The sequence below is a fragment of the Pelmatolapia mariae genome, linkage group LG1 (assembly GCF_036321145.2).
Source record: "Pelmatolapia mariae isolate MD_Pm_ZW linkage group LG1, Pm_UMD_F_2, whole genome shotgun sequence".
In the NCBI taxonomy this organism is placed as follows: Eukaryota; Metazoa; Chordata; class Actinopteri; order Cichliformes; family Cichlidae; genus Pelmatolapia; species Pelmatolapia mariae.
Window position 1 is genome coordinate 10,544,344 of NC_086227.1, and position 14,759 is coordinate 10,559,102.

Sequence of the window (14,759 nt, forward strand, 5' to 3'; positions counted from 1 at the left end):
TTCCAAATGAGCGTCTGGCAAGACCCTCCTTGTCAAGGCAGATAGGATGACGGCGCAGAGCCGTGCGGACAAATGGTGAGGGCGTTGAGCTGCAAACAGAATGAAAATGACCAAGATAGACAGGGGGAGATACTGAGAGCGACACAGAGATGGAAGAATGCATTGCACTGCTTTATTCAGCTCCCACACACTTAACGTCTCCACATTGTCTGTTTTCTTCTTTTTCTTCTTCTTTTTTTTGCTGTTGTTGTTTTGTTTTTGCAAGGATGATGCTGAGGTGAATCATCCTGTGACCTACATCTGAGCACCCAGGCTTAAAGAAAATTAAATAGATATCATTAGCTGGCAGCTCCCATCCACTTGTTCCACATTACAGTGGCTTAACAGCCCAGCACTCTATCAAGGAGGCTTAGTTGTTGAGGTGAAGTATGTGTGACTGTTTGTGTGCATTTTGTCTGACATGAGGTGCCATTTGCAAATGTGAGTACTTTCACATGATCACATGATTTGGTCTTTTCAGCTTAAAACTGTAAATCTCTTTTTGCTCTTCCTGCTCTCTGACCTGCAGGAGCGTGACAGAGACAGAAAAGTATTACCGGTCTTGTTGAACCCAATTCATTTAATCTTTCAAATTTTAAACATATCTCACGTAAAACCTAAGAATGTGTCAAATTTTAGCTCATTTTCAGAGGTAAACTTATTTTTATAAACGTAACCTGGAGTTCTCAATTCAAATGTGTTACAGACATCCAGAAAATTTTCCATTAAACTGCTGAGAAAGGCACGCTAAGCTTCAGCCTCAGGATCTCAGCAGAGCTTTCTCATTCCAGGAACAATGAATTATCGTAATGAGAAGTCCATGGATGTCAGAGTATATGTATGACAAATATGTGGTTGCAGCATCCCTGCAGGCTCCTTGTACATAGCGTACATACACTGCATATCTTGTGTGCGAATCCACTTTTACTGGTGACTAAATGATTTGCTCAAATGTTGTTTTCCTTCTCTGTTCTCAAAGTCCCTAGAATCCAAAAAGCCAGTGCCAAACTGTGCTAAGGAAGTAGGAAGTATGTTTCAGATCAACGGCAGAGAAGACGTTTACCTCATCATGTGTGCTTTTTTACTAGTAGTGTATACACATGAAATGTCTTTACATGTGACCAATCCATCCATCAATCCATCTACTCTCTTCCATTTATGCAATTAAGGGTCATGAGAGGGCTGGAGCATATCCCAGCAACATAATCAAGGCGTATAATTAACATACAAAAACAAATCACCAAAACAAGGAGTCAATGAGCATCTCCAAAGAAGCAAAAAGGTTAAGATGCATGTCGACTACAAGTTCCTTGGACCTAGTTGCCTATTGTCCCCCTCAGCGACCTCTTTCTTGGTCCACAAATGTGAAAATGACAAACATATTATACTGTATGATATTTAGAGTTAGCCACAATTTCTAACAGTTGCTGAAGGAAGTGAGGAGAGACTGACTAACTCCCTCGTACTCGTATCAGTCAGGACACTCCTGTTGTTTTCACTCTACAAGCACACTATCTCTGTAGCTGCCAAACATAGAGGTAAGTAGTTCAGGAAAGCAAAGTGGAAACTGGGATATTTCTTTCTTTTTTACTTTCCACAATCGCTGCAAAGCAGGCATGACTGACAGATTGTTTTCAAAAGTTAAAGAAAGACTTGCAGCGTAGGCCCCCCTTCCAGTGCCACCTTCTGAAAGAAATCTTTTAGACTCTCCAAACTGCGTGTGTGAAACGTGAGTATCTGCTTTATTACAGCTGCTGTCGTGTGGAGGGAGCCAGAGAACGATTTTCTAGACTAGGAAAGAAATGAAATAGAATGTGGGGAAACTGTGATCGTGTTTCTTCAGAGCTTTCAAACACGAGTGTACCACTAGATCCAAATATAAACACTCGCTTGTTCTCTATGTCTCTCTCACCTCTCTCTCACACACACACACTTTCTCCTCTCACTGCATGCATTCAGAGCTGGCAGGCTCAACCACCCCCTAGCTGGTGAAGTGACAGGGGGGAGCAAACAAGCGACACATGTGCACATGCGAGCGAGACTGGCTTCACACAGGGTCACATGCAGCTTCCTATCAGATAACAAGCCGGCATTACAATCGCAGGAGCTGCTGTTTTAAGTTTGAGGGGTTTTAAACGGCAAGCTAATTGGATGTGAACAGTGTGACACATCAGCCAACCCGGAGCTGACCTACAAAATGGCAAGGACTTCACTAGAGTGGAACAATTACCCAGTTTTCTGTTACACCAAAAAAACTTGAGCTATTTCACCTACATTTTAAAGTTTTTCATGGTCCCTGTAAATACATCCCCATCATATGTTTACAGTGAAACTAAAAAGTTAAATAATTCTACTACTACTGATAATTACATATCTCTGTATTATATTGAAGACGTATCAACTGAAGCTGAATTTGGACATGGCTGCACTTTTGTGTAATACAGACTTTTTACCACAAGAGGGTGTCACGAATGTTCACAGAGCCTTGCTAATAAACGCGATTTTTTTAATGTTGTTATATTTTTGGTTTTATTTTTTGGTTTGGTTTTGCTGTGTGGAAAAGGATTCATAATCATAATAATGGTTAATAATTAATAAATAATTTTTATATATAAAAATGAATAAAATCATTCCTTATATATATATATAGCAATATAATAAATCTAACAAAATTATTATTTTTTATATAGCTAAGTTTGACCAAATAACATTTTGTAATATATTACAAAAATATTTTTGTAATATTTCACGCCATAATAACATTAAAATCAAGTGCATTACTTGGCTGTCAAATTATCATTAAGAATTCAGTAGAATAAAGTAAAAACACAGTACAATCGATAGGTTTGATAAGGACTCTGGGATTTGAAAAAGAGATTTTATAAAAACTGAGAGTGAGAATAACTCATAATGACCTTTGAAAATGATACTCTTTGAAGTTATCTGCCACCTCCATAATCCTCAAAAGAGCAAAGTCAGGATGCAATTGTGAATAAAAGGAACTGAGCTCGCACCCCCACACACATACACATGCACATGCGCGCACTCAGTGCAAACACACATACACATGTCCTTTTCCACTCCCTCAGTTACATAACCTTAATGCAAGAGACAGCTTGACTAAGACATCCAGGGTCCATCCTGTGATCGCCGTTTACTTCAGCATGCAAGGGAATTCATCCGTTCATCCATCCGTTCATTCACTCACTCATTCATTCATTAGCATGCTGAGCTGATGACCTGCATGTCAAGAGAGACAAATCATGTGAAGAGAAAGCAGTGGCCTAGGGGCCAGCAGGTGTGTGCATGTGTGTGCGTGTGTGATATGTGTTTTTGGACAGGAGCTGTTGCTGCCAGTCTCAGTTCCAACCTGCTATTTTACATTAAGTAAATCTCCAAACTTCCTCTTACTAACACAAAATATTTTTCTTGAAGCATATTCAGATTTTCAACTCTGAATATGTGCATAAGAGACTCCTCGCATACCACTGTGACATGCACTGCAAAGGTCACATGATCTGCAGATACAGCCAAGAGCTAGTTTTCGGTAGCCCCCCTGACATGTCTACTGCAGCAAAGAGGGAAAAAGTGAAGCCAGTCTTTTAACTGCGTGGCTTTTATTTTTTACCTCAGCTTAGTTTGGATAAACCAAAGCTGCTTGCATTTAGCAAAACAAACAAATAAGGCAAACAAAGCTCTAAACAAGTCACCTTTCAGTTTATAGCAGTTCTGTATCATTGTGTTTTAGCAAATCAAAACTCACATTGCTGCGGTCAGTTAGATATAATGCGACCTTGCTTGCAACTAAGCGTGCTCAGCCAACAGAAAGTAGTGGATTAACTAGACTCAACTCAAGTCTGATTTTGGGGCCCAGTACATAAATGCATAAACTAAAATTAGCTCCAGCTCTCCAGCTCAAACAATAACACCATATATTAATATCATATCGTGTATTTTGTATGGGCTGCTGCGCTTAAAGGACAGTTACACCTTATATATTTTATATAATTTAAGAAAATTCTACTTCTAATAATTTGACTTTAAAATGCAAGACTATACAGAGTGAGCAAGAAATAAACACTAGATGCGGACCTAGGGCAGCATAAGCAGCAACAACAACATTATTTCTGAGAGTCTCACCTTGAAGGCTGACATGGGCAGATAGTTTTGGCAAACCTGTTTTTCTTTTCTCTTCTTTGCATGATGCTTCACTTCCAAACACACACACACACACACACACACACACACACACACACACACACACACACACACACACACACACACACACACACACAGCCTCCATAGCTAAGGGAGCAACAGGCGTTCAGGTTACTGCCTGGCAGATGCACAGTGGGATGCTCCCAGAGGCCTCTGCTGCAGAATACAGCCAGGCCCCTCTGACAGCCAGGCAGAGTCGACTGTGACAAATAGTAGTGGACTTTTTACGCCCCAGCAACTTGCACCGCCAACCCAAACACACACACACACATACACACACACACACACACACACACACACACACACACCCTTGGCACCCCCACCTCCTCCGCCTCCATCTCTTTTCCCATCAGTGATACATATTCAATAAGATTGGAGGTACAGCACGTCAACAGCTGCTGGCTTTTTGTACAGCGAAAGAAAAATATAAGACAACCAAAAAAAGGACGGAAAAAGGTAAAGAAAACACTGTGAAAGCAATATGCACTGTCATATCTGCGTTGATCAAAGGTGCTGGTGGTGCTATATTTTGCACGCTCTAAGTTACAACTTTGCATAAACAATCTGAATCAGATTAAACCTCTGCTGTGCCAACACCTTAACCAAATTACGTTCAAATGGTGAAAGTCATTATCATCAATAAAACTGGCCTAAGAGTAACTTGATTAGCAGACCCGGAGGACTCATCGATCTAGAACTTTAACTTTATCTGATTTATGCTGATGTTATGATTTTGTGGAAGCAGCTGATGCAAAATGAAGTTGAAAAGCGTCACGGTTTAAACTGTATAAAAACATCTTAAAGTGCTTTGCATAATGTCTCTGTAAAAAAAAAAAAAAACAGTGTACTAATGAAATATATATATAGTTTTTTACTACTTCCTCTTGTAGGGCATAGATTTATCTATGTGGGCAAAGTCCTGACAGCTTGGATGTATTTACCATCCATCAGCATCCACATGCTCCATTACCCTGATGGGCACATCAAGTGGCAAGGGTCATGTATAAAATTAGTGAGCTGACACATAAATCTAAACCCAATAATCTACTAGCAGCAGGACGACCGATGCATCTATAGTAAATAATTATTAATGTTTACATACCGACAGGTACTGGAGCACAAGATACACTGAGGAGCAGAGAATATACACTAACTGGCCACTTCATTAGGTGCATCTGTTCAACTGCTTGTTAAGACAAATGTCTAGTCAGCCAATCGCATAACACATTTAGGCATGCAGACATAGTCAAGACGACCTGCCAAAGTTCAAACCGAGCATCAGAATGTCAAGGAAAAGTGGTTTTAGTACTTTGAGTATGGCACGGTCGGTGGGGACAGACAGGCTGGTCTGAAACTGCTGATCTGCTGAGATTTTCCCACACAGCCTCTCAGCCACTCAGAATGGTCTGAAAAAGAGAAAATATCCAGCGAGCAGCAGTTCTCTGGGCAAAAATGCCTTCTTTTCATGCCCAACCCAGTATAACGGCAAAATGTGCAACAGACACGCTGGTCCAAAGTGTGAAATAGACATGCCTGCAAACCTGCAGTAAGTTGCAGCAACAGCAGAGGGAGATATTATATTTCAATCCAACATGACAATAATCCCGGGAAAACTTTTAAAGAGACATTACTAAAACATTCACGTGGAAATACACATTAGCCACCTAGCTTAATCGTCTCTGGTGATCAAGGACCCTGGATTGTACACCATACCTTCCTTGCTCACTTGCAACTTCTTGGCCCAACACATTTAGACAAATATATTATCTCCCGCGAGGGATGGGAATTGATAAGAATTTAGCCATTCCAATTCTATTATGAATCCTCTTATCGATTCTCGTTGGCTTCACTTTGAGCCTCACCACCATCTCTAAGCAGCATATCAATAACATTACATTCATGCAAATAATTACATGCTGCGTGGTGAAATGTTTGTGGATTTTTTTCAACATCCTTATCTGAAACGTATGCATGTGGTATACTGGCACGCCTATTATGCTTTACTGTATAATTGGGTTGTGATGGAGAGGTCAAAGAATGCCTAGACTGCTTTGAGTTGATAGGAAGACAACGGTGACTCAAATAACCACTCATTATAACCAGAGTATGCAGAACAGCATCTCTGAATACACAGAACATAGAACGTTGAAGCAGATGAGCAGCAGAAGACTACACAGACACTCACGGCTCGCCAAAATTGGACAACAGAAGTTTGGAAAAATGTTGCCTGCTCTGATGAGTCTCAGTTTCTGCTGTGACACTTAGATGGTAACTTTAGAATTTGATGTAAACAACATGAAAGTATGGATCCGTCCTGCACTGTATCAACGGTTCAGGCTGGTGGTACTGCTGTAATGGTATGGGCATTGTATAAACACCTCAGCCTACCTGTGTATTATTGCTCATCATCCCCATCCTTTTATGACCACAGAGTACTCATGTTCTCATGGCTGCCTCCAACAATATGGAATGCCATGTTACACATTTATGTGTTTATAAATTAGATAATTTGCTTCAAACTAAACCATCCGAGAATGTTAAGAGAGGAGAAACCACTAAGCAGTGAAATAGACTTTAAATGTAAGAAATAACCATTGCCATATATCCTTGGTTTTATCTTTATCAGTACCAACAACAGCAACACCAACAAAGCTTCATTTGTACAAATCTATGATAAGTTAGCAGTCAGCATGCAAAATAGGATACCCGAAATTTCAATGTAGTTACTTTATACTGATGGGTTTACCTACTGGGGTAGGCACGGGCCAATATTCATGTGGTAAATGTTCGTTTATTGCATTATACATGTCTAATGGCTCCAATTACTACTACCAAACTTGTACTTACATTTTAGTCACAAATGGATTAACACATAAGTACATGGTGCAGCATGCATCAGACATTTAATCCAATGGGGAACAATTCTCACTTTTGATGTACTGAATACATGTTGTTAACATCTCTGCATTTTCATTTAATTACCATGAGGGCAGGATTTTTAAATTAAATGTATTTATATTGTTCTAATCACATGAACCGCAAAAGAAAATTGTGTCACAGCAACAGAGGCTTGAGGAGTAATTGTATCCGTATTTAACTTAAAATAGTGTATCATAACCGTCCATTATGTTTAAACTGAAATGTAAAAAAGCATGACTTGTTATAGTCAACACATCCTAGCCTTGTACTTTTAGTCCTGTTAGCTTTGAGCACCTTGTTCAGTGTCAGGGTTTCATCTATTCAATTCAATTCAGTTTTATTTATCCAGCGCCAAATCACAACAACAGTCGCCTCAAGGCACTTATACCGTAAGGTAGACCTATAATCATACAACAAACCCGATGTAGGGGTTGGGATTTGTTATACATCACCACATCCTCTCCTTGGGGTCTTAATGGTGTCCTGGGGCAGAACAGACCAAGAGGACCAGAGATCATCCGACCACCAACTAGAAACTAATCAGAAAAACCCAGCCCCCTGCCATGGCCAACCCTCGGTAAGGAAGTGATGCAGGTCGATAGCAAAATTGAGTAAGTTCTTCTTTTATCCACACTCCCTTTCTTTACCAGGTTCCATGAAACTCGATTAAATACTGAATCCTCTATTGGGCTTCTGGTCCCTTATGAAAAAGACATTGACATTTTCTAACCCAAACAGATACAATTCAATATTCCTAGCAAGGCACATATATTAGAATACAGAGCAGCAGTTTTTTTTCTCCTCTTGAATCATCCTGCACTACCTCAGATTGATTATGTGAGCGTCTGAAGTCGAACAAGCCTTCCCAATGTACGTATGGGACAACTGAATTGAAATTACAGACAGTATTTAACATCAATGGAATTATGAATGTTTAGGTATCAGATTATCATTCCTAGTGTATGTTTGCACATTTGTATAAGTACGCAATTACCTACTTAAAAATGTTTCAAGCAGGGAGAATGCCCCAGAACGTTGACTATTGTGCCAATGCTGTGCTGCATTCAGGTACCCTGAGGGGGTTCTTATATCACTGCTGCTCAGTCAGGAAAGACCAATTAGAAAGAAAACAAAAAAGTGTCTGCAGACTGTTACGCATTTCAGCTACACCTCAATAAAACTAGTCGTGCAGATATTTAGTAGCGTCTTTCCAACGTACTCTAGTCAGTTGATATGTTTTGGTGATTCGTGTTGTGTTATCCTTTTGATGACAGCATGGACACATCTGGATGCACTGTATATGTATTCATTTGAAATTAGTATGATGGCTATATAGGCATGTATAGCCAATGTACAATGGATATTTATACATTTACCATGGGTCTCTCTATCCTTTGCCATAAGGAGCGTACAACATGTTCCTCCTCCTGTTCAGGTAACCAAAGAATTGTCAAAACTTCAATAATAACTCAACAGATTCTGTTACAGGCCCTTCATTTCTGGACCTTTAAGTCCTTCTCTAATTAGGATTTTACCTGCATGAGCACATTTCTGATGTAAAGTTAAAGATATTAAAAAATGTATCAATATTCCCATCTCGCCCATTGGCTTAATCCGAGCATGTCGATAAGCATTTTATTATCCACTCCAGAAAATCTTTTAATGCACATTTAATGTCCCTGGGTGCTCTGATCAGGTGCAGCTAAGAGTCATTGACCTCAGCACTGCTGAGATGTGATCAGTTAAAGTGCAGCATTTAAAGCATTTAAACCTAAAATACACACAGCCATACCCGTGGAAAATGCCTGCTGACTCATGCTCTGTCATTAACCCTTTAATAAATGTGAGCAATTTACCCTAATTGTTAATAAAGTATGGGCAGATGTATGGTCACTGCTGTCATGCTTCAAGAGGATAAAGGAAACAGCCTCATTTTCAGCTTTAGAACAGTTAGCAGTCTCTAAAAATCTGTTGCAGTTTAAGTATGGAAAAAAAAATCAATCAATGGACAAGTATTTAATATTTGATTTTTTTTTTCTGAAAGAAAAAGAACACTTTTCAGGATAAGTAATATCCCTTTTTCCTCGCTGAGATATTTATTCTAACGATGCAGTCACTTTTTCATAGCTTTCATACAAAATTTAAAATCAGGTAATAAAATCGAGTTAATTTTTACACATTAAACTGCTAAAAAGATGTGAAAAAGGAGTGAAAATAACATTTTCACATTAAAGTTCCACTTACTTTTACATTCATTCATCAGTAGTTATGTTCTCACTCTGCATAATCAATATCTTAAACTTTCAAACTTTAAACGAAGCCTATTATGTGCATTTATAGGCCTGTGGTTTTTTTTACTCTTGGACTCTACTAGAGTAGCTCATGGTTCAGAATGATCACTATTCATCATGTAGACTTCCCCCTCTGTTTGAAAGAAATCATTTTGGCTCATTTTCACGTTGTTCCCTGAGCATATTGCCCATCTATGAAACAATATAATAACATGTGGACAACAGTCATATCTACACAGTGCTACTTGTGTTAAGACTAATTGTAGAGGAACTGGCAGAGGAACAAAACTGCAATCAAAATCCAGATAAGCAATACCAACAAGGGAATATTTAATTGACATTTGACTGACATACAATATTATGCGGAAGTCTTGATCCGCCCCCTATTTCTTTATATTTTGCTTCCAAGGAGCCAGACTTTCTCGTAAAAACCATTTGTTTTGGCACGATTTGCAGTGTGTCCTTATAAAATCTGAGGAAACTGAACAATTGGAGTGGTAGACCTAAAAATCTATCTACAGCAGATAAAGAGCATCTGAAAGTTTTTAGGGAATCAGAAGTTCCATCAGAAATAATCTCAGTGGAGTGTTTTGAAATTTTTAGTTCAAATTGTCATTATATAAGGAGGCGGTCAGGAGAGCAGCACAACAGTGAGGGTACAACATCTGTAAAGCACAACCAAGGTGTTTTCATGGACTGTGCCTTCATTTCAGCTGGTGTTTTGTAGGGATTTTGTCAAACTGATAGAATTATGAATTTAGACAGGTGTCTGATTTTGATCCACAATGCAGTACTGTCTAGAAAGCATTTGACTGGCAAAGGCTTTATTTTTTAGTATGACAAACACGCTGCCAGTGCAGTAAAAGCATACCTGGACAGAAAAACACACAATGAAACCCTATCAGTCATGGACTGGAGCCTGGACCTCAACATTATTGAAGCAGTGACAGAAAACAGAACAAAAGGCAGAAACATCCAAAGAAGAGCTTTGAATGTTCTTCAAGAAGCCAAGAGAACTATTCCTAAAGAACTACTTAAAGAAATAATAATAAGAAAGCTTAAAAGAGAGTTCAGACTGTGCTGAAGAATAAAGGTGGTCAATTTGAACTGAACTGAATTGTTCAAACTCTATTTTTGCCTTATTTACTGTAATTCCACGTATGTTTGCACATGTTTCGATGAATCACTGCATCTATTTCCCATTTTCATTGCAGAATATAAAGAACTGAAGGGCAAGGCTTTTGCACAGTACTGTATTATGAAATATGGCATTTGGCCATTGTAAAGTGTTCAAAGTATGACAATGTTTAAAGTGAATTTTAAGTAAATGAAGATATAAATATGCACGTACATATGTAATCTGGACTGTAGAAATCATCTCTTCACTGGAAATGTGGTCCAAACTTAATAAATGATTTATTTGGTTTAAGTTTGTGTGTTTTAAATGATGTCACACAGGTGCCGGTTGGCAGATCATACAAATATGTTTTTTTCATTTGCGTGGTACATTAATTTCCAAGGCCGTGGTCTTGCAGACTCCTACTCATTCTACATGTGCAGCTGCAACCCTGATGCTATCCCTGAGGGAACATACCAAAGTTAATACCCCCACCCCCTCCAACACACAGAAACAACACAACTGCCTAGAGGAAGATCAGAAGCCAGCTGGTCAAACCACCTTGGAGAAGGTCTTACACAGGACTCAGACTTCCCTCTGCCTGAAATGGGATGTGACCCAGAAAAGGAAGAGGACAGAGCGAGCCAGATGTTGGGGTGTTATGCTTCAGGGAGCGAATCAGGGCTGAGGTGAGTGACAGGGAGTGATGTGTGCAGTGTGCATGGTACAGTATCTGAATGCAGAGGGGTAAGTGTGAACTTCTTGTGAGCACACTGGAGCTTTACCCATACGTTCATTCACGCACCCCCCACCCCCCTAACAGATGCACTAGCGACATCTCCTCAGAGCTGAGAGGCAGCTCAGCGAGAGGTTTTATTTCACGCAGCTCTTCAGTATTAGTCTGAGGGGAGCTTGAAAGCTACTGCGGCTCAGTCTCTCACTTCACTGAGCCAGTCACTCTTAAATTGGAGGAAATGTAAATGACTTACATAATCAGCACCCCCTCTACACACACACACACTAAAAAAAAGTGTAGTCAGCATTCAGTAGAAGTGTTGATAACCATGTAAAAAAAAAAAAAGAAAAAAAAATTGCCAAATATAATCAGTCATGTTCAGCAAGTCAATTTACAGATTGTCCAAGTGAGCAGAACAAGCCTAATTTGTCCGGTAGCATCTTCTGCTTCACAGCGAGGCTCAAGCCTGATCCAGAGACACGATCCTCATATGAGTGGAGCTGTTACTCTTTATTAATCACACTGTCTTTATCCCTTTGTGCATGTTGGGCGTTTTATTAAAGGAATATGGCTTGACTTAAAACACGCGCGGAGCGTGACTCTGCATACATTCAGGTCTGGACACAGGTATACAGCAGGAGGCAGTGAAACGGCTCTTCTGAGTGGGTTTATTTCACCATTACGTTGATGTTTTGGGGAGGTTGTTTAGTTTTTTAGTTTTTTGGTTTTTTTTCCTTTATGCTGGATTTTCCAATTAATTTCAATTTCAGTTGGCAGCCCTTGACAGCCAAAACAAAAGACTTTTTTCCATTTTATTGAGACAGATTGGCCAAGAGTGTTGCTGCCATCTACAGACTCAAGATTACATTTGTTACCGCCTTCCCCCACCCCTGGCGTGCACCATCCACCAACATCACCCCCTCACCCCCACTCCCACTCCCTCATACGCACACAAGGTAAACAGCTGAAGCCCTGAATAAGAATGAACTGAGCGGAGATCTCTGCGGCAGAGATATTCAGGAACCAGAGCGTGCATATGGAAAAGGATAGAGGCAGGCCATGTTTAGGCTCTCCTGTATTGACCTGTAGCAGCAGCAGCACAGTATTAGTTGCTCGAAGTGGCTCAAAGTCACAGTCACAGCTAAAATGGTTCAGCCATGCACTGCTTTCCTAATACCACAGTCCAGTTTCACACACAAACAAGTTGTTCCTCACATATTTAGTTTGTGAAACCTTAAAAGACTGCAATGTCTATTTAGCTGCTTACCGTTTAAGATCACATTTCGTCTTCTTCTTTTTTAAAAGAGTTTTCAGTGACAAAACATCTCAAATTGTCCACAAAATTATTCAGAACACCAGCAAAGAATTGGTCATATTTTGGAAATTCTCTTTTCTTTCCCATTTTCTTTAATATCACCACTCTGAGGATCACCCTGATGTACCAGATGGAAACCTGCAGTTTATATCGCTACAGTTTGCATTCATTTCCCTGTAGGCAGCTGTAGACTGAAGTATGTTACTCACCTAACCTTGCGATTGCTGTGAAACCAAATCCAAAAGAACAAGTTATTAACCTCAGCAGTCTGAGCAAAGCTTAAAGTTGAAAATATACAAACCATTGCCAAAATTAGACACAGGTTTCTGTACCCTTGGGCTCCTTTGCCCTTGGGTGACCCTGGGAACGAATGGCTGCATATTCCTTCTTCTGTCACCAGCTGCAGACAAACTGCAGCACAGCTCCCTGCTGCCGGTTTTACCCTGTAGACTCAGGAATCGCATCACCTCCTAGGACAAAGGTGGAAGGTGAAGGGTGCACAAGCTTCTGCCACTGGACTGAAAATAGCACTCTCTGGTGGACGGGCCAAACTGGCCAAGGTGCAGCAGGTGACATGTGCATCAAATTGACAACTGCTTAGAGAGTACCGGAGGAGATATTTTGGAAATGTCATGCACTGCCATTGTTATCATACCCCTTGTGTTAGGCTGTATGAAGGCTGTCTCAGTGAGCAGGCGCAACAGGCAGGGAGGCCCGCACAGGGGCGTGGGGGGTGGGGAGGTGGGAATTTATTATGGTTTTCATCAGCAGGACTCAATTGCTGGAGGCACAATGGTTGTTCAGAGGGTTGTCATAATTTCTGTCATCTATTTAAAGTCGAACTCAGGTGGAGACCAAAGTCTCAAGAGCACAGGACAACTTGCATTCTGCAGATGTCTGCTCTTTGGAAAAGTGCCCTGTTAAAAATCGCCATGTGCTTAACTACTTTCACTCCAATGGAAACGTTAAATGCCAAATCCCCCCTATGAAGGTGAGGGGGGTAAAAGAAACACGAACCCCCCCCATTTTGCCAAGGATGACTCAGCTTTCGTGAGGTGTACTGTTTAGAGCACCTTAAAGGGGTGGTGTGACAATACACACTGATTTGTGTCGTTTTATTTCGCCATGTGTGCCTGCTACACACAGGGGGAAATGTTTTTACACTGCCAGCTTCACTAACTGAGAAATGGCTTAATTTGCATTGTTAGCAGTCCCAGTGGAAACCAATTAGTAGCTGTGAGCTGACCGGTTGCCATTTGATTTCCTTTCTGCTTGTTACACAGAAGCATATTTTGGAAATAATTAATATTATGTACAAACAGAACTGTGAGTAGGCACAGCTCACTGTCCAAGTGACATTTGTCACCGTGTGCATGTTTGAAAGGCCTAATTTGCCCTTTTTGCCCCCCCTCCCGAACACTCCGGGAAACTAATAAAGCTTATAAAGCCATTCTGTAATAGGAATGACTGGGAAAGTTCGGGTGGTTGTAGTGTCGGTGGGTGGGTGTGGGATGTGTGTAGGGGGGGTGGGGTGGGGGGGGGGGGGGGGGTTGATCCTCAATAGCCTCTAGGTGTTTTACACACACAGACACACACTCACACACCAGCTGTTTTCATCAGTGTGCTGTTGTGGTGCTGAAAGCCAGGTGAGTGCTGCCTCCCTGTGTTTGCATGCACTAACTGCTGCCACTCACCCAAATGACAAATGTCCCGCTGTTAATCTTAACATTACTAGGGTTCAAACTACCCTGCCTCGTGCCCAACAGCACGATGCCTCTCATTACAAGGCCATCTAACTGTCATGGTATAGGTAATACATTGTAAAAGCAGCTGTCTGGAATATGGCTCACATCCCAAATCTGCATCATCACAGTACTGAGACATCAGACAATTGACTTCTGGTTAATACACTAATGCACCTGTAAGCTGGTGCCAATTTCGTAAGGGCCACTGGTCACAGGCACATGGTTTGTCTTTATACAATAATGTGAGGGCCTTTTTTTGGCAGTTTCTGTGATGACATGACTTGAGTGAACCTTTATTGTGAAGGGCATCACTCAGTATTTGTGCAATACTGCTTTTTAAAATACACCATTAACAATGCTAATGAGAGCAAACACACAC

The 14,759-nt window shown here is 40.6% G+C and overlaps 1 protein-coding gene across 1 annotated transcript in view; it reads left to right on the top strand.

The window, feature by feature from the left end:
* kcna4 (potassium voltage-gated channel, shaker-related subfamily, member 4) overlaps positions 1–14,759 on the top strand; it is a 135,245-nt gene that overhangs the window by 95,726 nt on the left and 24,760 nt on the right. The window lies entirely within an intron of this gene.